The 22766-nt window shown below is 39.8% G+C and overlaps 1 protein-coding gene across 4 annotated transcripts in view; it reads left to right on the top strand.

Moving 5' to 3' along the window:
- FHIT (fragile histidine triad diadenosine triphosphatase) overlaps nucleotides 1-22766 on the top strand; it is a 1353587-nt gene that overhangs the window by 189407 nt on the left and 1141414 nt on the right. Inside the window, exons 1-2 of one of the 4 annotated variants that reach the window (XM_070492771.1) lie at nucleotides 14961-15091; nucleotides 17463-17567. The exons of the other annotated variants lie outside the window; for them this stretch is intronic. The gene's annotated coding sequence lies outside the window, so the exon portion shown is untranslated. Of the gene's footprint in view, nucleotides 1-14960; nucleotides 15092-17462; nucleotides 17568-22766 lie in introns of those variants that run through there. 4 annotated transcript variants of the gene reach the window in all.

Consider the following 22766-nt stretch of genomic DNA (forward strand, 5'->3'; position numbering starts at 1 on the left):
GGGAAATATGGACCAATATCGGATCAGTTAAATTAAATGTTTGCAGTTTGTTGCAAATTTAAGGTCACTCCAAATCCAGTAAATTCAGTAGTTTGTTTATTTCTTTACCATTTCCTTTGTCATCAAGTGTAAGAATGCTTTGTCATTGTCGTAGTCCATTTGGGCTGCTATAACAAAAATACCATAGACTGGGTGGGGGTGGCATAAACAACAGAAATTTTTTTCTCACACTTTTGGATGCAAGGAAATCCAAGATTAAGATGCTGGCAGTTTTGTTGTCTAGTAGGAATCTGCTTCCTAGTTAACAGAGGACCGTCTTCTCGCTGTGTCTTCACGTGGGGGGTGAGGGAGCTCTCCAGATCTCTTTTATAAGGACACTAATTCCAATATATGACCTAATCATATAATCATATGGGCCCAAAGGCCCCACCTCCTAATATCATTACATTTGAGGGATCTCAACATATGAATTTTAGGGGGACACAGACATTCAGTTTCTGGCAGTCATCAAGTATATTAACAGTGTAGATATTTTTTGTAATAACAGAAGATATGCCTAGAGATACAGACCGTGCTTCAAGTGCCATGATTATTCTTGGAATGTTGGGACTCGATGTTAATTACCATCTCTTAATAGTTTCAAGATGCCACTTAGGTAGATGAAGTTTCTTACAGTATAGAAGATTGTCAGTGTTAATTTTTTTTACTAATGACTCTTAAGGTGAGTCTAGATATCACCTTGTCATAGAGTTCCCCCTAAAATAGAAAGGAGATCTTCAGACTCTTTTCATTATTTCCTAAATGGTATTAGTGCCCACGCTGACTATGAAAAGGCTACCCAAAATGTCTCGTTCTCCTGTTTTTGACTTGGATTATGTTAATTCTGTGTTCTAGTGTTGGTGATTTGTGGTGATTAGATGTTCTGTCAGACAAGGTATATGTCTTTCTTAATAATGTCGAAAAGGAAATTAATTATTAATTTTGGATAGATGAAGTATGTACTCCATTCTCAAATGATAATGAAAGGAGTCCTTGATAGTGACATTGTTGGGAACCATTGCTCTAGGTGGGTGAATTTGGGAGCTGGGGGGGAGGGTATAGACACTGCCATTGTTCGTATATATACTGTCTATATAATAATTGTATTATATTAATTTGATCTATATTATAGGCACATGATTCTATGACAATCAATTAAAAAACAATTTTATTGACTTTGGCCAAAGTAAGAACTTAATTACCATTTTGCCAATTGGTCAAATTTGTAAGACTCTTCTTTCTTAAAATTTTACATATGATAACGACTTTATATATGATAGTGGAGGAAAGCACTTCAGCATTTCAGAGGAAAAGAGCCCCAAATAAACCTTAAAGATGACTCAGAACACAGAAGAAAGAGAACCAAAGCACACACCACATGGCCTTCTGACAAAGAGGGAAGGCCGTGCCCGCACCCTGTGTTGCTCTTTCCTTCCCATATCAATGTCAGTCATTGTTTTGAAGGAGACACAATAGACCTGTCTGTCACTTCTTAAGCTGGGTCAAAGTTTGTTCTTTGTCTGATTGGCTGCCTCCTCACTCTTCAGAGGGCCCAATAAAATACAGTAGATATAATTAGTGAGTGAAATTGCTGAGGAAAGAAACACGATTGTGTAGTATTTGCTGGGAATTTCAGAAGTAATAAAGCAGAGTTTAGAATAAGACCGTGTGAAATATTGTAGCTGTTTCAGATTGTGGAATTCATTTATGGAGGAGGTTAGCTGCCAGTTTTCTGCAAAAAAAAAAAATAGTTCAAATTAGTTAGGTTATTTTAGTAATTATCATTTAACACGTGCTAAGTGCCCGCAGTTCACACAGTATCAGAATGCACCATGGAAGGAACTGAACTTGCTATTGGATTTAATTAATCTCTCAAGTTAATTGCTAATATGGGCCACATTTCTTACGTGAGTAAAATTGGTGTGTGAGAAAAGATAATGTCCTTCCCTCATTAAGCTGTCCACGTTAGATTTACAGGGCGACAGTGTGGCCCATTTGGGCTTGGTTTTGATAGCTTTCCTAACTGACAGCAGAGAGTAAGTGGTGATCTGTCCTTTCATTATTAGACTCAGCCCAATAGCTATGGCACAAACACAACCACCTCTATCAGGGAGATTTCAAAGAGCTGTTTGTAGTTTGATGCTCAGCTTGTCATATTTTTTTTCTGCTAGCCCCAGACTCCTTTTGTTCTCCCAGTACGTGGAGAATTGCAGTGCGAGGGCACCACCTGACACCTGCCAAGAAGGGCAGCCCTTGCCAACTGCAGCCTTCCCCAGAGGAGGAATCAGTTAATGACTTTTGTCAATGAGGTAAGTTTGTAGATCTTAGGAACTTCCCTTCACATGGTTACATAGCTGGCATGTGACCCCCACTGCCAACTTGTGCTTGTCAAACTCTGTGGATAGGGACTTTTTTTTTTTTTAAGATTTTATTTTTTTCCTTTTTCTCCCCAAAGCCCCCCGGTACATAGTTGTACATTCTTCGCTGTGGGTCCTTCCAGTTGTGGCATGTGGGACACTGCCCCAGCATGGTTCGATGAGCAGTGCCATGTCCGCGCCCAGGATTCGAACCAACGAAACACTGGGCCGCCTGCAGCGGAGCGCAGGAACCCAACCACTCGGCCACGGGGCCAGCCCCTGTGGATAGGGACTTTTAAAAGGCTGAGATATTGTTGATTGCCTGCAAAAACTGGAAGCCTACTTATGTCCTGTCTTTTCATCAATGTTTGCTTCTATGGAGTCTGCTTCTATGGGTTCCCTAGAAGCAGAGCTTGAGATGGAGATTGGTGTGCAGGTGATTTATTAAGAGAGGGCTCCTAGGAGAAACCAGGCAGGGAGTGAGGGAATTAGGATAGGGTAGGGGAAGAAGTGACGAAGAATGTGGTTTCTGATGAAATTAGCTCGATCATGTAGAGACTCTGGAGCATGAATCATGCCACAGAGTCAGTCCTGCCTTGAGGCAAGGGAGCAGGCTTTTGTACCTCCCCTTCATACCAGTTGGTCCTTGGCTGAGGGTTTGGTGGTATATCTCTCAGGCATCACTGAGTAAGGGGGCTCTAGTCACGCAAGGGCAGTCCTTTGGAGAATGGCTGCAACACCTGCAGGGAGGAATGGGCTACCGAACTGGTAAAAAGGATCCCACAGGAATCTGGGTGGGGCATCAACAACTTCTGCTCAGTGTGGAGAACACATTCTATAGTGGGATAGGGCATTTGCATGCACAGGGAGCACAAGTTCCCTTCAAGTTACAAAAGTCTGTGGCAGAGTCAGAATGCATTATAATTGGGGTAGGCCCTGTGGCTCAGTGGTTAAGTTTGCATGCTCTGCTTCAGCGGTCCCGGGTTTGCCGGTTGGGATCCTGGGTGGGGACCTACACACTGCTCATCAGGCCATGCTGTGGTGGGCATCCCACACAGAAGAACTAGAATGACTTACAACTAGGATATACAACCATGTACTGGGGCTTTGGGGAGGAAAACAACAACAACAAAAAGAGGATGATTGGCAACAGATGTTAGCTCAGGGCCACTCTTCCTCACCAAAAAAAAAAAAAAAAAACCTTAAAAAAAAAAAGGAATGCGTTATAACTATAGACTGTTAATTTTGTGCTCTAATTCAGTCTTTAATAAGAGATCAAGAACTTACAGAAGGATGAAAATCATATAGTACATTTTTCAGCTTTGTGGAAAATGAAGTTGTAGTTATCAAATAGACTTTCACCTGAGAAAAAGAATATGATACTTCTTAACCCCACTGAACTTAATTAATCTCTCACCCCTCCACAGATTTTTAGTAATAAGTTGTTAATGCCTGTAAAGATAATTAGAGATGGCAGACAAAAACACGATTATACTCTCATGCCAAAGAGGAAGTGAGGTATGTAGTGTCTGGGTGCTACAAAATACAGCCTCTTGTTACATCAAATGACAGGGCCTAACTGTGTGATGTAAACACATTATTGCAAATGTCAGTGCACAGAGAACTGTTTACACAGACTGCAAAGATGATTACTAAAGAAATAGCAAAAGCAATAACATACAGAACAACAACTTTTCATTGACTAAGTTTTAATTCAAACTTGTTATCACTGTGGATGAATCATTTCATATAGAGACTTAACTTGTCTATGATAGGCTTTGTAAATAAGTCAGCAAGATAAAAGACACAACATTTGACATTAAAATATTAAGTACATTAATGTAAGTTATAAAACTTTTATATCAACCTGCAAAAGATATATTCTGAGTTTCATATCTCTCTCACTTACTCTCTTCCTTCTTTCCTATCAAAAATATCAGTAGCTTACTCTAATAAATCAATTATGAAACTTTATACTATATAGGTTTCTGAATTTGGCCATGTAAATATTTGTATAACTAGATATTTTCTGGGAGGTGGAGTAAAGATACTTCATTCACTCTGTATTTCATGTATTTTTTACCAAAGTGTCAACTTTGCTAAATTACTCCTGAAAGATCCAATCTACAGAGAAAATTTGTGGTGTATATATTATTTAAAAGTGTGATGCATTTCTTTGAATGAAATTAGTTGTAAAAAGAAATTAGGAATTTCTTTCTCCATCAATTGATGTTTCTTTGGTGCCTTTTTAAAAATTTTTCATCCAATTCTTTTTTGTCAGAAAGGTAATTTTAGACACAAAAGTTGTAATGACCCATTACATAAATCTAAAGTGTCAAGTGTCACCCCTAAAATATTTATAACCTTGAGTTCATGAAAATTTTTTAATTTCATGAAGGATTTTGTTGACTAACTTTTGTTACGGTCATTGGCAGTGCTGTTTTCATGGTAGACTAATTTTTAAAACACTCTGGTTCAGTTGTTCATTGAAATGATAAAAAAAAAATTACCTAAAACTAGTGCTTGAGGTTACCTTCTGATTCTGCTTTTGGCAGATTAAAACCTAATCCCTCGTATGGGAGCAGGAATCCATATTAAAGGAGGTTCAAACCCGAAATCATACCGTTAACGCCGGACTGTGTTGAATGAAACTGTTGTACAAACTCTCTTTGCCATCAGAATATTTACAAGCCCTCTATTTTCAAATGTGACTTTAGACAATTTTTATTGCAAAAAGTTTTGTTGTAAGCAGAGTGATAACTTCTCTTGCTGCACCCTACTTTTTTCAACCGCGAGCTGTCTTGTTCTGTTGCCTTTCCTCGTTGGCTGTTCCCCTTTGCTCTCTCAGATCCTAAAGTGTGTGAATGAGTGAGGTGGGTATGGAAGTGGCTGGTAAGAAGAAGAGGGGCCATTCCCACTGCTTGGTCTTTTACTCAAAGGAAGACTTGCTATGAACGTAAGCATGTTCAAACAAACCTCCCCAATAATATTAAATGGCTAATTTGACTTTGCGTTCCAGACCTTGTTCCAAGGTGCTCTAAACACATTCTGTCATTCATTCCTTACATCAGCTCTAGGTGACACATATATTCTTACTGCATTTCGCAGATTGGGAGACTGAAACTCAGAGAGGCCAAGCTGCTGTACCACACAGTCTGCTCTGAAAAAGCTTCTCCTCATGACTGAGAGACCAGTATTAACAAATAGTCACCAGTATTAACAATAGTCAAAGGTAGTCTTCAATTACATACTAATATCCTGTTTAAGGAATTCTTGGTGTGAGTTATAGAAGCTCTTTAGCCCTTTGTTAAGATGAAGTGTTTATCATCATTATCATCACCACCATTAGTCGTCACCATCACCATCCTCATCACCAGCCTCCTCCTCCTCCTCATCATATCTACCAGTTGTTGACTCTCTCTTATATAGCAAACCTAAGACGGATGCTTTACCTTTAGCAAGTTTGTCCTCTAATTCCCCTCAATTGGATGAAAAATTTTTCTGATGTGGGCAGGCAGCCCACCTACAATTCATCACATAAAATCATGGAAAAATCATGGGCTTAGGAGTTTGACAGACCTGAGTTCCTAATTACAATCGTAAGCAAGTTGGTTCGTGCATCTGAACCTAAGTTTCTTCACCTATCCCATGGGCTAAATAATTCCTATCTTGTATTTTCTAGGGAGAATTAAATGAGATAGTATATATGTCAAATGCTTAGCACTGTGCTGCAAACATAGTAGCCACTCAGGAAATGTTTCCTCTCTCCCTCTTTTGTACCTCTCATGTGGAGAGAAAATGACAGGAGGCATAGATAATCGCTAAATTAAATTGTATAATGAGAAAAAAAGTCTTTATATATTTAATAACTTAGTTTTCTCGTTCGCATACTGTATTTGAGGTTGTGTTTTTATGCATAATATGCCTTGTATCTTTTACTTTTCACAGTGACTCTCTGCCTAGGCAGTTGGTAGCTCTTCATTTTCTGCTGATCTCTATGGACTCCGTCAATGAATTTTTTGCCTTCAGGCCAGTGGGAAACTCAAGCAAGAGATTAAAGGAAGGAAGGAGAGTGAGGTCAGGGTTTTAGTTGTCCTGGATTCCTCCCTATGGGGTCACTTGGGCTGGCTGTGTCCCTCTATCTAAGATGATCGCTCTTCTTAAGATTAACGTCTCTACCAGACTCTCCTGCGGGTTCTGGTCACTGCTCCTTCCCTTTCTCCCTTTAGGCCTGAGGATGATAGCAGCTCCAGAGTGTTAGATGTCCTTTATGGTTTCCCTATATGCTACCCACAGTTTTGCAAACAGTCCCTTGATTAAGCCCTCCTCAATTGATTTTAATTTGAGTGGACCACCTGTGTCCTGTTGGAATCCTGACTGACAGAGGAGGGGAAACTAGGGAACTTTTTTTGAAATTGCACGTACATGCCAAGCACACTGTTTATTTGGGGTGGCTCAGGTGGATGCTGGTAGAGCTGATTAGGGAAGTAAAGGCACTCAAGGCATTCTTGCTGTTACCACTATTGTATTCCATTTTTATCTATCTAAGCTGATGTTAAGGACCATGGGCATACTCTGTGCTTGAGTTCTTTATTTGCAGACTATTCATGTGGCTCCAATACTAGATTTTGCACTCCTTTAGGATCGAGACTATTTTATTCATCGTTGTGCCCTCGATTCGAGTACACCACTATGCTTTAGCAGACACTCAGTACAGCTGTAATTTGATGATCCATCTGCGTACGTCTAAGGATGAGCATGAACTGAAGTACACGTGTACACTGAGAGAACACCTTTTGCTTCTTGATGTTAGCTTCTGTAAAAACCCGAAACAATATATTGTTGATGTGTTATATCTGCAAACATCGTTATATAAATGGACATGTCTGACTGTATTTCTTTTCTTTAGCATCTGCTATAGGAGAAGAATTGGATAGATGCCTGGAAGGCATGGGCAGTTGTAACATTTCATTAGTACATACTGATCTGGTTACAATTTGAAATACTACAGAACACTTTTTTTCTCTTCTGACTTTTTTGCTTATTAAAATTTATCCCCAAATGTTCTCAATTACTGGATATTGATGTTTCTTATTTTGAAAGCCTGATTGTAGATACCTGGTTATAGTTTTTTACCTTTTAATTAATGATAAGCACTGGAGAAATCAGTAGTAGAGCAGTACCAGCTTTGGCTTTTAAGGGGCATAAATACAGTGTGGTAGTGAAAGGTGTATTATATAATGGAATATTAGAATTATCAGGATTTTTTAAATGAAGACTTTTATCACTAATGTTTTGATAGGTTTAAATATGAGAAGGATAAAAACTGGTAGTGCTTGGTCAATTCAAGGGCTGTGTTTTAAAGTCTAGCTTGTAAAAGAGAAAGAATTCAGCTCCCTTTTAAATTAGAATAAGTTTCTTAATCTTATAAAGGAATGGCAGTGTGCTGTTCCCTTTCAGATACATGTTTTTTCCTTCGCAGATTGCAAATGGCTATCAGTGTGCTGAATATACAGACAAGTGGTATGAGTCCCCTGAGAGAGACACTTTCTGTAGACTGACACAGATTCCTCTTGGGAGAATTTATGTACAATAAATTATTTATATAAAACCCTAAGGCTCCTCTGCCACGCTTTAGGTTTTTTGTAATAAATATATCACTGCAAAATGCTACAAACAATTGCAACTGGTTTATGTTTGATGGAGGGTGGGAAAGACTACAACAAAACCCCTTTCAGCAGCATCCCTGAAGCATCAGACCTGGAGAGGGTGATGGCAACAGAGGTGGAATAGGGCCAAGGCAGAGTTAAAGGACAACCTGGGAACGAATAGAGTTTTGCTAAGTCATTGAGAGGATTCCAGGCCCTCCAGTTTCCTTCTTCAAACTGTAATAAGGGGAATAGAGGAGAGAATTGAGCCCCGGCGGGTAGGAGAGGTTATTGAAGGTATGGGCATCTGAGGTGGGGTTAAGATATGCTTCCAATGATGGATGCAGATGTTGGGCAAATTGCCGAGGAAACAGTACTTAGATTAGGAATTTTTACCCTGAGCAATCAGTAGGTCTGATGTAAAAAAACTCAAAATTTTAAATTTGGAAATAATTATAGATTCATGGGAAGTAGCAAAGAAATGTAGAGGGAGGTCGTTTGTACCCTTTACCTAGCTTCCCCCAGTGTTAATATCTTGCCTAACTGTAGTACAGTAGAAAAACCAGGAAATTGACACTGATACAATCCACAGAGCTTATTCAGATTTCGCCAGTTTTATAGGCACTTGTGTGTGTGTGTGTGTGTAGCGCTATGCAATTTTGTCACATGCACAGCTTCATGAAATCACCAACGCAATCAAGACCCTTACCTGTACCATCACAAGACTCCCTCTTTCTACTCCTTTTTTAGTCACACCCATCCTTTCCCCCGAACCCTAACCACTAGGAACCACTAATCTGTTATTGATCTCGATAATTGTCATATTTCATGAATGTTATATAAAAGTGACCTTGCAATATGTATCCTTTTGAGATTGGCATTTTAAAAATTGCTGAAAAATATCGCATGTTGTGGATGCACTACAGTTAGTTTAGCCATTCACTTAGTGAAGGACATTTGGATAATTTCCAGTTTTTGGCTGTTACAAATAAGAAGCTATGAACATTCATGCACAAGTTTCTGCATGAAAATAAGTTTTCATTTCTCTGGGATAATTGCCTATGGGTACAATTGCTGGTCATAGGATAAGTCCATTTTTAGTTTTAAAAAGAACCACCAAATTTTTTCCAGAAGATCTGTACCGTTTTACATTCCCACCAACAATGCATGAGTGATAGTTTCTCTGCATTCTGACTGGCATTTGATATTATTCTCTCTTTGTGTTTCAGCTATTCTGAAAGATGTGCAGCGATATCTTATTGTGGTTTTAAATTGCGTTTTTCTAACAGCTAATGATGTTGAACATCTTTTCATGTGCTTGCCACCTGCATATGCTTTTCTCGTCTTTTGACCGTTTTCACATTGGATTTTTCTAGTTGTTGTTTTTGTTTCATTTTATTTTGTTGCTGTTGACTTTTGATAATTCTTTATGTATTCTAGATACTAGTCCTTTGTCAGATATGTGGTGCGATCGGCCCAGGACTTGACCACTGCTGCCTACTGATCAGACTGCCCGTCAGTGCCCTGTGGCGGAACTGGGGCTATGGCTCCCTACCAGGTGTCTTCTGGGCTTCTCCTTTTTCGGTCCTTTGGCCAGAGGGAGCAGGCTCTTCCTATTGGTGTTTGGAGTTACAGGCCTCTCTAGAACCCAGTCCAGGGTATATGGGTGATAAACAGAAAATCCAGAGAACTCACCACATTATCGTCCTTCAACTTTTGAGGTCTCTAGCCAGTCTGCCTTCTTTTTTCCAGGTTTCAGAATCCCCTTATCATTCTATTGAGTAATTTCTAGCCTGTTTAGTTGTATTTAGAGGGAAAAATCAGTAAGGCAGAGAAAAATGAGTCTGTGCCAACTTTTTCTAGAAATACTCTGTAGATTGGATATTTAAGAAGCCATTTTGTGTCAAACAATCAGATTATTTTCCTGGAGATATTATCTGATAATGTGAGAGCATTGTAAGCATTTAACTCTTAATGGTTTTACCATTGTGTCTTAAGTGGCCTTTGCATTATGGTGACCCTTTAAGGTTAAAAGCTTAAAGGTGACTGTCCTTAATGCCAGTGCTTTAAAATATTTTCTCTAGTCTGGGACAAAAGTGTTGCATGGACTCTTTGATGCATTGCCCAGATCTGCCTGCAGGAGCTAACGACTCATCACCCTACCTACTGGGGATGCTGCCCACAGACAGTCCTCTCACACAGGCACATCGCTTTCATGAGGTAGCCTGTTCCCAGGGACTCATCACTGGAGGGTATAAAGGCCCATGCCCCTTCCCCCCAACAAAAGACACCTGATCTCCAATATTCCTCACAAGCTACCATTGGGACTTCTCATTCTGCCAGTTCTGCTCCCGTTCTCTCCCTCTCTTTCCTTCCACAGATGTTGATCCCAAAAGCACTCCTTTAAAAACCTCCTTCAAGCTAAATGTGTGAAGAGTCTGTTTCCTGGGGAACTCAACCTGCCTCGAAAGTCATTTGCAGGTTTTCTACTATCTTTTACTAAATGGAATTGTCCGTTGGAAAGAGATCTAGTTCTTCTAGAACTGTGGTGTTTTCATTTTTTTTTTTTTTAATGAAATGATGGCCATACAAGATGGTGATCCTATTTGTGTTCAAAATCTTCACTTAGGAGAATAAAAAGCTGGGATGCTATTCATTTCTCCCCAATTTTTGAAATCCATGACCTGAGAACCATGGCTTATGATTCTTTTAGATTTCTTGGGACCATCTGTTTTTATGAAGAGCCATCACCAAACACAGCTGGTTTTGTAGATTATTGTTTCGGAAAGTTTACTCAAGTCTGCAATTACATCTTCTGCAGTTGCTGTAATATCTAGTTCCCGCATGCTAAGTGATGCTTCCTGGCACTGTGTTCTCCACGTGGCACTCTAGTCTGAATTTCTTTGCTTAATTTGGAGGTTTAGGACGAAAACATGGTAGTGGCAGTGCCATTATCTTTAAGCTTTTTTTCTTAGCCACCAGCTGATTGCAGGGTGTAAACAGTAGTTTGCGCATTACTCAGTCATATATACCTCCCACCAAGAACTGGTTACTCTTTCACATATCTCCTGATTTATTTCCCACGGTGCTTCTAAATTAACTACATGGAGATCTCCTATGCAGTCTAAGGTCACTCCGCTGCTTGTTCATTTAGAATTTTCTCTACCTGAATTATGGCGAACCATGGAAGAAGCTTAAATAAGTCCATTGCATCTTTTAAAAAAATTATTATAAAGATATTATATGTTTGGCTTTATTCAGTAAATGTGTACCTAAAGACACCAGTAAATTGAATTTTTGTAAGCCTAATAAAAATATAAATGAATTAAGAAAGCTTACTATTCTTCTGGAGAGTCTTTTCTTAAAGGTGAGTGATAAACCTTTAATTCATGTTTAAATCAGGCTTTTTTACTATATCAAGGTCTTCTTGAAAAAAATTATGTGAAAGTGAGCCCAGTCCATTCTCCTGTTTCTTTCTGAACTCCAGTATGCTCAAATGGGCTAAAATAGAGGGTAGGGAAGGCCTGAATAAAAGCAGACTTTAATAAAATTAAGGACATTTGTTTCTCACAGAAGTGACTGGATACCTCTTACTGATAGCAGTCTGCAAGAAAATAATGTAATGTTGAGAAACATTTAATGAGAGCATGCATCCCCCAAATCTTTAACCCTATCACTTTATTAAAAGTCTATGTGAGTGTCTATTACAAATATTTATTCAAAATATTTCCCTGCTATTACAACATGTAGTACACTTTAAAAAGTATTCCTCTTCAAAAAATGTGTTTACTCATTATCTGGAGTGTGTCCTTAGGAAATGATGGCTCGCTGTATTGATTAGTGTTTCATTCTGTGATATCAGTTATTCATGGTCTCTTCAGGGGTATTAGAATTATGGGAACAATCTTGAAAGTTGACGTGGTAAAAATGTAAAGCATTTTATGATGGAGCATGCCCCTTGATCCATTTTAGCCTGGGTTCCTTCATCTGAAAAATGGGTAAAGTAATATTTATCTCACAGAGGTCATGTAAGATTGAATTCAATTGAGAATACTTCATGGTCTGTACAGTAATAATCAGACACAGGCTATTGTTTCTGATTTTCTAGATATTTCTTCTGAAAATACAATTACAACAATACTGTTCCTTTGCCCAGGCCTTCCTAGGTTTTGAAACCCTTACAAAGATTTCTCTTTGGAGATTCCTAATTGCTATGCCCAGAAAGTAGGGTTGGTTTGTTTTATTTTTAGTCTTTATCTTTTTTTTTTTTTAAGAAGAGAAAGCTGAAAACTAAGGGTCAGTGGGGTTAAGTAACTCATGCTAGGTCACATATTTAATAAGGAGCAGACCCAGGGCTAGAACCAGGCTCTCTGACTTGGTCATTTCCAGCAGGGTCAAAACCTCATTCTGTGCTACAAGGACCAAGCAGGTAATGGAAATTAGTGATGAGTGAATCTATCGGGAGTGGGGAACATTGGTGAACCAGAGAAAGCTCGTGCAATGAACTGGGAAGTGCATCACCACCGCTTGGTTCCACTCAGATGTTGCCAAGGGGGATTTCTGGTCCAGTGTACTAAGATCTGCTGGAGGTTTTTTTTAAAAAGGGAAGCCAGAAATTCAGATTTTTATGTAAAAATATTGACATCTACTAAAAAGTGGCAAACAAAGAGATAGACAAACAAAGACCAGGCAGTACCAGCATTTTATTTTTCCCTGTAGCAATCTGTGGCTGTGAGATGCTCCTTCTCCCTGGTTTAGGATCCAGTAGATGCTGAGTGAAGGAGACTGTAAGGTGCTGGCAGGCAGGGATTATGCCCTGTTTATTGTTGCATCCGCAAGTCTAACGAGGTACCTGTGTTACACAGTGTGCTAGTACATGCTTTTGAATGGCTGAATAAAGAATAGCAACAACAGACCAAAGGGTTCCCGCAAAACACATCTTGAGACCCAAGTCAGCACACAGGTCAGCAATGTGTCATCTGTTCTACTCCAAAATGCTGAGAAGCACATTATAAATATTCAGGCAGGTAATTTCTATTATTGTTTCTCAAATGGAAATTTTAGGAGAGGTAAAATTAGGGTGAAATTTTTATCTGTTTCTTAAATTACTGAAAAATATTAATTACACTAAATACAGATGTATGCCAAACATTTTTTTTTTTTGAGGAAGATTAGCCCTGAGCTAACTACTGCCAGTCCTCCTCTTTTTTGCTGAGGAAGCCTGGCCCTGAGCTAACATCGTGTCCATCTTCCTCTACTTTATACATGGGCCCCTACTACAGCATTGCGTGCCAACCAGTGCCATGTCCGCACCTGGAATCTGAACCGGTGAACCCTGGGCCGCCGAGAAGCGGAATGTGCGAACTTAATCACTGCGCCACCGGGCCAGACCCTATGCCAAACATTTTTTTTTTCTTCGAAGATTGGCACGTGGGCTAACAACTGTTGCCAATCTTTTTTTTTTTTTCTACTTTATCTCCCCAACCCCCCCCTGTACACAGTTGTATATCTTAGTTGCAGGTCCTTCTAGTTGTGAGATGTGGGACACTGCCTCAACGTGGCCTGACCAGCGGTGCCGTGTCCGCGCCCAGGATCTGAACCCTGGGCCAGTGCAGCAGAGCGCGCGAACTTAACCACTCAGCCACGGAGCCGGCCCCACAAACATTTTAATTAAGTGAACTTTTAATGATTTCAGTAACCAAATGCTCATAACTTTCAGGCATAGTGATGTTTGAAAATAACTTTATTCAAGGGAATCTCAATTCAAATGTGCCCATATTTAATTATGAATTCATTTTTCTTAACATTTCAAGGGACCTCTATGTATTGTAAAAGAAGGAAAAAAATTCCATATGGCACTTTGGTTGGTGTTAATTATATATATAATATAGGTCTGTTGTCATGGATTCAAGCACATAATTCTAAAATGTTTAGAAATACTTTACCTACTATATGATGGACATCAAGATTTTTCATGGCCAAAGCCTTGACCCCCTTATTTTTCTTTAGACAATAAGATATAAGCAACAATATTTATGTTGGGTCCTCATAGCAACAACCAAAAACTACAATTAAGACCAAAATCATAAATGTGGATATAGGAACTATGGTTGTCCTATCTGTGATTGGTTTCAAAAGATAGAGATCTAGTTTAATGCAATATTTCATTCCACCCTTAGAACATCTTCTTTCCCATTTCAATTAACAAGATTAACAGTTAGAGATGCACATACCCAGAAACCTGCTTTGCATCACACCATGCATCCAGTCTTTGGGTAACCTGTTGAAAGCAAAACAGAACAATTTACCTCCAACCGTCCCACTACACTCTGACTTCAAGTTCAACCTCACAATTAAGTAACTTGCCAACTTTGAATTAGCAATAAACAGCAACTCAAGATCCGTAGGTTTTATAAGCAAGTCAGAAGTAGTGCTTAGAATGATTACATTCCTAAGCCCACAATTATCACAGCTCAGAACTAATTTTTACGCCTTAAATAAAACCAAAAGAATCTACACAAAGCACTTCATTTTCTGGGAAGGTTAGATTAAAATTAAAACATTCACTGGAAAGTCATCCTCTTTAAAATGCATTTCCTAAGAATCTCTTACTTGAGGAAGAAGTAGCTACTTTACTTTTGGGCTATAAATCCCTTTACTCCCTGCAACAGGTGTAGAGAGGCCGCTAATATATTTTTTTAAAAGTATGATGTTTAAAAAATTATTCTGCTAGGCAGTTCTTTCAGGTTTACAGATTGTACACATTTGCACAATATGATAATTTATTTACCCAAATGGGTAGCAGAGAGTGCCTGAAACTGAAACAGACAATATTCCAGAGAGACCTGAAGTAGGCAGTGAATAACAGCCAGAGTAGCGCCTTCGAGTATGTCACGTGTCTCCTGCAGAGTCCAAGTGCTTTCGCAGCTCTCTTCAAAACATTCTACATAACATTCAGGTGGGGGTCTGGGAGGAGAGACACCACTGGGACAGCTGTAGCTGAAGCAACTGGGTTCTTGCTGCATGAGGAGCTAAGAGGAGGGAGAGGTAAGTCTCTCTCTCCAGCTTCGGCAGCTCGGATGTTTTGGGGCCAGTGGGAATTTCACTTGAGATCTCTGTTACCTTTCATATGGTAGGAGTCTAACAAGTTACCTCGTTGACCTTCTAGGCAGCAGAGGTATTAAACTGTCTTCCCGTGGGCTCTGTCTGGAATGGGTGCCTTTAAAAAAAATTTCTAAACATTTAAAAATCTGAATTTCTAGATTCTCTTTAAACATTGGAAAATCTGGCACCACTGTACCGTTGTTATCCCTTCATGGTAGTAATAGGCCGGAGCTGAGCCAAAACTGTGCGGTTTCGATGGGGTATGTACCCCCCACACGTGACCGTACGCATTTACATACCCTGCACACTTGATTGCACTTATTTTCTCACCTGTCTGGCTTTGGAGCTTTTCTGAGTGTGGAATTCCTGTTGTGTAAGCTTGCTGGAGTGATTTTATCTGTTCATTTCTCTACTGGTCACCAGGCTTAGATTCCCAACTGCTTAAAGGACATTTCTGTCTCAGTGTCCCTCCAGCTCCTGGCTCAACGCGGCCAGTGCCAAAATTTTTTCCATTCCCTCAGTACTCAGGGATATTTTAAGCATTAATCCACATGATCTCATTGAATTTTCTAAAAAGTGAGTATATGTATTTCTGTTTACAAAGGGGGAAACTGAGGCGAGAGGCAGAATTCAAATTTAAGAGAATTTGATTTGAAAATTTGTACGCAGTCTTATTACTGTTTCGGGGAGATAAGGGACTATGCCATGCTTTTCCTCTTTCTTTTCTACTTTTTTTGCAACGTGCTTAGGAAAGTCTAAGTGTAGTGAAACAAGTAATACCTTTGGTGCTTATGTTACTGCCTCTTCTACATTCTCCATCCTTTCAGACATACAGTCTGAAACAGTGTCTGTGTGCACTTTTAGGATTGTAATTTCCCGTCTCCACAAGGAGAGAATCAGCCCTGATAGTAATTCAGAATGATCTAGATCAGTGTTGTCCAAATGAAATACAATGTTAGCCGTATATGTAGTGGAAAAAAATTAATAGCCACATTAAAAAAGTGAAAAGAAAGAAGTGGAATTAATTTTAATATTTTATCTAACCCAGTGTATGCAAAATGTTATCATTTCAACATGTAATCAATATTTAAGAATTATTATGCTGTATTTTACATTCTTTTTTTGGTAGTAAATCTTTGAAAAACTGTGTATTTAGTACAACATATCTCAGTTCAGACTAGTCACATTTCAGTTGCTAAATAGACACAGGTGGCTCATGGCTACCACAAGGGGAAGCCCAGGGCTACATCATTAGCCTGGCATATGGAGGGCGAGTAAGGAAGAGAGATTATGGTTCCTTTGGTGGCTGAGGCATAACTCAAAATACCTAAGGTCTGGTTCAAACCTCCTCTGCAACTGATGCTATGAGCCTTGGGATGTGCAAAGAAAGAGACTTTTGGAATGAATTATTTATTCTTTTATTTGGATACAGCTGCTCGATGTTTGCTAGACCAAAGAGTTGGTATAATTTTAGTATTTCTCTCCTGCTTTTAGTGCAGATCTAGGGTTTTAATGGATGCAATTAGGAGATGATTTCACAGGAAAGTGTTTTGTCTCCTGGGGTAGTTTATATTCCCTTGCCAGCCTGAGGTGAGATCATCTAGAAGAATTTACCTTTTGCCTCCCATCAGGGATAGCAAGTGAACACACAGAAAGAAGGACGCGTAGCATTGTTGGGAATATGAGAACCTCACTGAAGAAGCAACTAAAGAACTATGCAGTAAAGTGTGCAATAAAGGGGTAGAGTAGTTTCAGCCAGTGCCATAATGGACAGCCTGAATCCGGAATGAAAGTTTGTTTGGTGGAAGCGCTAGTAACTATGATTTGTAATACCCAGAGACGCAGACTAAAGGCGATCAATTATGTATGGCCTGTTATTACTTTGTGAAAACTGGTCCTGAATTGTTGTATTATTTGATGGTGTTTTTCCAGGAAAATAAGGTTTCTTTTGCACATTTTTCACAGAGATAAATGCAGAAAAACTCTAAACTGTTCTAGCAAGCGTGCATTTCTAGCTAGTCCACCAATCTGAATTTCGGGTCATGGCAATATGGTCATAAAAACTTGCCCGGGGCACATTTTTGGCTTATTTTTAGCCGAAAAGCATTTTTAAATGCCTCACGAGATTTAATGACTTTTGCATTATGACTTGAGGTGCTCTATCAGGAAAATGAAATAATTCCGTTTGGATTCTTTTCCTATGCTGGAAGCCCTCTGAGTTTCCCTCATTCAAATGCCAGAAAGTGCTGTTTAAACATATGCTCCCCACGTCAGTTGTTCCACAGCCTCCCGTTATTGTTTTTATTCTCTCTAGAGCACCCAGGTACCTGAGGTATACTTCTAATATAGAAAAGAAGTGACCTCGCCCCCCTTGAGGTTTCATTCAACACAGACAAATTGAACACAGCACAAAAGAAAGGTAAGGCGATAAGCAGGCACTGGTGATCACCAGAGTGGTTTTTGAGAAGCTGGTCGTGGCCACAGTTTGACGTACTTTCCAGTTGTCCTGCTGTAAAGCCAAGCTTTTCTTCATCTGTTCCCTGTGGTTAGTTTCCTTCCCTGGGGCTGACAGAATGGGGAGAGCTGTTTAATACAGAAAGGGGGAAGCTGCCTTAGAGACTAACAGGCTCCCGAATAGTTCTGAGGTTAGAGTTCTCCTGAAGACAGCAGGAGGTCACCATTTCTTTTTTTATTTAGCTGAGTCTGATTCCCTGAAATGATTTATCTAAAAAAAATTAAGGTATAACATATATACATACTGTAAAAGTTGATCAAGTATGCTAATCTTAAGTACATGGCTTGATGTTATTTTTACATATGTATATTTCCACATAGCCACCATGTAGATCAAGTTATAAAACATTTTTAAGCACCTCAGCAGGCTCCTTTGTGCCCCTTCCAGATGTTTTCCAAATACACTCTTTCATGAGGTAACTACGTTTTTTTTTTTTTGAGGAAAATTAGCCCTGAGCTAACATCTGCTGCCAATTCTCTTTTTGCTGAGGAAGACTGGCCCTTAGGTAACATCTGTGCCCATCTTCCTCTACTTTATATGTGGGATGCCTACCACAGCATGGCTTGCCAAGTGGTGCCATCTCCACACCCGGGATGCGAACTGGCAAACCCCTGGCCACCGAAGTGGAACGTGTGCACTTAACTGCTGCACCACGGGGCCGGCCCCATCACTTGTTCTTGAATGTCATCAAAATGGAATCACACAGCATGTAGTCCCTTCTTTCTAGCTTCTTTAAATGAATGTGTTTGTAAGATTCATCCATGTTATTTGGAGTGCCAGTAGTTCATTCTTTCTCAGTTCCATGGAGTATTTCTTTGCATGAATATACCACATTTTATTGATCCATGCTCCTGTTTATGAGCATTTGGATTGTTTCCAGTTTTTCTAAAATTCTATTTTGGTCCTTAGTCTACCACGCTCAGGCCATTGCAGAGGTGGCTCTTGTCCAGCGACCTGGAGCACAGAGATACTCTATGCTGATGGAAACGTCCATGCTGTCTCCTATAGGTTTGTATTCTACCCTAAATGATCTGGGTCATTGCTTACTCCTTCGCTGTCTCCTTCCCTCTCTTCTCCCTGACTTTAATAATACTAATGATAGCAGCCGTTATTCCCTGAACACATCCCATGGACCAGGCACTAGTGCTACTCTGTACTGTGGTGATGTCTCATTTAATTCCCACCAAGATCCTGTAAGGAGTTATCATCACAGGTTTTACATGGAGGAACTAAGACTTTAGTAAATTAAATGGAATCCCTAAGATCACACACATTTTAATGGCAGAGCAAGGATTCAAACCTAGATTTTTGACTCACACTGTGTGTTTTTTTTTAATTTGCTACAGAATATTTATTGTAATCACAGAACAAAAACTGTATAATCATATTTTTTTGCTCATTCTATAAACATTTGCCTAGTCCTTTGCATGTACTACACATTCTGATAGATAGAGATACGAGTGTATAGAACTTAGTTTGGTCATTGCTTTCCCCATCCCCCTCAGGAACTTATGATTTGGTTGGTAAAGAAAGCTAGTTGAGCAAATAGGTTCAATATTTGTTATAGATGCTAAGGTAGAAGTTTAGATGGGTTACAGCAGGAGCACAGAAGAATAAAAGAATTTATGTGAAAGTATTTTCCCATCTGTCAACTATTTGCCAACTATTTTTACACCTATACATATGCACATTAAGACCAAAGAGAATGATATCAGCTCATAGCTGCTTTCTGGAAAACATGCATGAGACATTTAGGACTCTGAACCCATGCATATTATTACTGAGGTTTTTTTTTAAAGGACTACAAAAGAGTATGTCTAATATGATCCTATTTTTAAAAATTTTTTATTGAGTTTATGGTAGTTTACAGCCTTGTGAAATTTCACTTGTACATTATTGTTTGTCAGTCGTGTTGTAGGTGCACCCCTTCACCCTTTGTGCCCACCCCCCAGCCTCCCTTTCCCCTGGGAGCCACTAATCTGTTCTCTTTGTCTACATGTTTAACTTCCACATACTCACCCTGTGTTCTTAATCACTACACATACTGACACAGACAGGGCCTTCGGATCTGTGAGGAGCTGACATCTGTGAATGGAACACAATTTTGTCCATTTCTTTACCCTATGACCAAAAAACAGCTGTAATGTTTTAAATGTCAGAACCCATCGTTCCCTGGCTTTAAACCTCCACTGACTCTGCTTATCATTAATATAAAATCCTAAGCCCACACTGTAGCCTGCAGGGCCTCCACCTGATCTGCTCCTGTCTCCCTCCTTGACCTTCTGTCCCATCCACCGGCCCTCCCTCAGTGTCCTCTAGTCACAGTGAACTTCATCCGTTCTTGAACAAACCAGGCTTGTTCCTGTCGCTGGGCCTCTGCACTTTGTTATTCCTTCTGCCCAGTGCGCTCTTCGGATCTTTGCATGGCTGGCTCCTTCTTATCATCCAGGTCTCAACTCGGATGTCACCTTCCCAGAGAATCCTTTTCTGACCACCCACTAGGAGGGACCCGCCCATCTATCACATTGCCTTACTTTATTTCCTTCCTAACACTTACAACTCCCAAACTTATTTTGTTCATTTAATGGATTACTTATTTATTGTCTGTTTTACTCAATTGTCACCTTCTCTGAGAAGTCATCAGCTCCTAGAAAACTACCTGGCACTTAGTAGGTACTCAATGGGCATTGATTGAATGAACAAAGGATTGGGCAAATGTGCGTTTCCAAGACTTCTGCGGCTCTATAGGATATGTCCTTGTATACTTTATAAAGAAAGAAAATCTTATTTTAAAAATGTGACTTTACAGGCTGAGGGGTCCAATCTGCATGTGATAAAATGAAGGGGGAGGGGAGCTAGGCACGTTATTAATTTTGTGTGTGGAAACATGCTCGCAACCGCAGGAACTGACTTCTGGCAATAAAGCAATTTCCCAAATGTCAGAGCCAACTATACAATCCTGGAAAGTGATTCTTTTCTTATTATCATTGTTTTTTTGTTTATTGCTCATTGTGATATACTAGAATGGTGAAATTGTCTCATGTCGGGCCTAGAGCATAGCATGTGACACAAATCATAAAAATTAACACATATTTTTATACTGGTATTTAAAAATAAGAAATGTCACAAGAAAAGCATATCTGGATGCTCTCTAATCACCACCACCCCATTCTAAGATGACAAGCCTTGGAATCATTAATGATCCTTTGTTCTGCTCAGTGGATGGGGTTAACATGGATACTTTTTTAGTAACAAGCTGCTCCTTAGCTTCAGCTGCTGCTTTGCCATTTGGAAGGCTGCAGGCCAATTTCTGTACATTCACAGTCGCCACTCTCCTAGCTGTTGCTGAATTGGTAGGAAGTTTTTAATTTAAACATCCTCAGTTCATGGATGTAAACTAATTCCTGGGCCCCAAGCAAACTTTGTGAAAGGGACTTGCAGCCCATTGCTCCTAGAACATTGCATGTGTGTGTGTGTGTGTGTGATGGAGCTGGGGCTTTTGTGCCCTGTGGAGGAAAGAAAACCCGCGTTAGGAGAGATGCACCCTGCAGTTCGGCCTGGGAGTGGTGAAGGATTGCGTGTCTTTGCTAGCCTAGGCAGAATTTCTTATGACTGCACATCAGATTGCATCCCTTGCCTCTGATTCAAGTCTGCACGTTTATCTCTTCCTCTCACCTCAGGCATTTAGTGATGCTTCCACCTCTAGGCAGTGTACAAATGCAAACTTCTGTTTACTATCTCTGAGTAATGATATTAATTCCAATGATCAGGGATAATGCATTGCTTATTAAACACTGTAGCAATAACGACTAGATGGTAATTCAAAGGGAAACAAAAAAAGAGTCAAAAAGCACCCCAAGCCCCTCAGCAAAAGTGGTCAGAATGGAACAAAAGCAGAGCTTTCCTGGATAACAGTGGGGAGAGGTTAAGAGCCTCCACTGCTGACTTGCAGTGTGACCTTTGAAGAGTTGCTTAACCTCTCTAAACTTCAGGTGAGACACCTATAAACTGAGAATCATTGTACCTGCCTCCTGAGTTGTTGCGAAGGTATTCAATGAGAGAGATATGTAGAGCCCTCAGCAGAGTGTCTCATATGTAGTAAGAGCTTGATTAAAGGTCTTCAGAATAAGATCTCTTAATAAGAACTGTGTTGTCATCTGCATGTGCCTGCTGTCCGCTCACTATGCAACAAACCCGGTAAAGACACCTTGAAATACAGATGCTTCCTTCTAACGTTACTGGTGGATATATAAACCAAAGACTTTAGTAGAAAAACTTATGTCATTCTCTCCCTAATCACCAAATTAACTTAAATTCCTTTTAAGAAAGTCATGCCCATTTGAAAAAGTCTTTTATCAGGTATCACTTAGAATCACGCTTATATTCTAAACAATGCATCACACTTGATTCTTTTTTTTTAAAGATTGGCACCTGAGCTAACAACTGTTGCCAATCTTTTTTTTTTTTGGCCTTTTCTTCCCAAATCCCCCCAGTACATAGTTGTATGTTTTTTTAGTTGTGGGTCCTTCTAGTTGTGGCATGTGGGATGCTGCCTCAGCATGGCCTGACGAGCGGTGTCATGTCCATGCCCAGGGTTCAAACCGGTGAAACCCTGGGCCGCTGAAGCGGAGTGTGTGAACTTAACCACTTGGCCATGGGGCCGGCCCTACACACTTAAGATTCTTGAGGTTCTCTTCAGTATACTCAGTTTCATAGAGAGCCTCTAGAAAGTAGTGTTGAGCCAGATGACTTAAAATGCAAAATGCTGAGGGATTGAGCTCAAGCAAATGTGTCAGCTCTTTCCCATCCACCTTGTCAAGGTTGAATGTTCTTGAATAGGCGTCGATGTTCCCAACCCATCCCTTATCACTCCCCCTTCTTGTATGTTGATCCCTTGCTGGAAAGTTCTTTCCCCTTCTGTGTTGCCAGTCATTTCTCACTCACCCTTAGGATCTCAGATGGAATATCATCTCTCCTGAGAGCATCTTTGTCCTCCAGACTCCATGCCTGATTCTGTGCTCCCGTTGCTCCTGGAATACCTTCATTTTATTTTGTGCCTCTTGTACTTAATTATTCATAATTATTTTTTTAATGTCTGTCCTT

The sequence above is a fragment of the Equus asinus genome, chromosome 21, assembly GCF_041296235.1.
Source record: "Equus asinus isolate D_3611 breed Donkey chromosome 21, EquAss-T2T_v2, whole genome shotgun sequence".
NCBI lineage: Eukaryota > Metazoa > Chordata > Mammalia > Perissodactyla > Equidae > Equus > Equus asinus.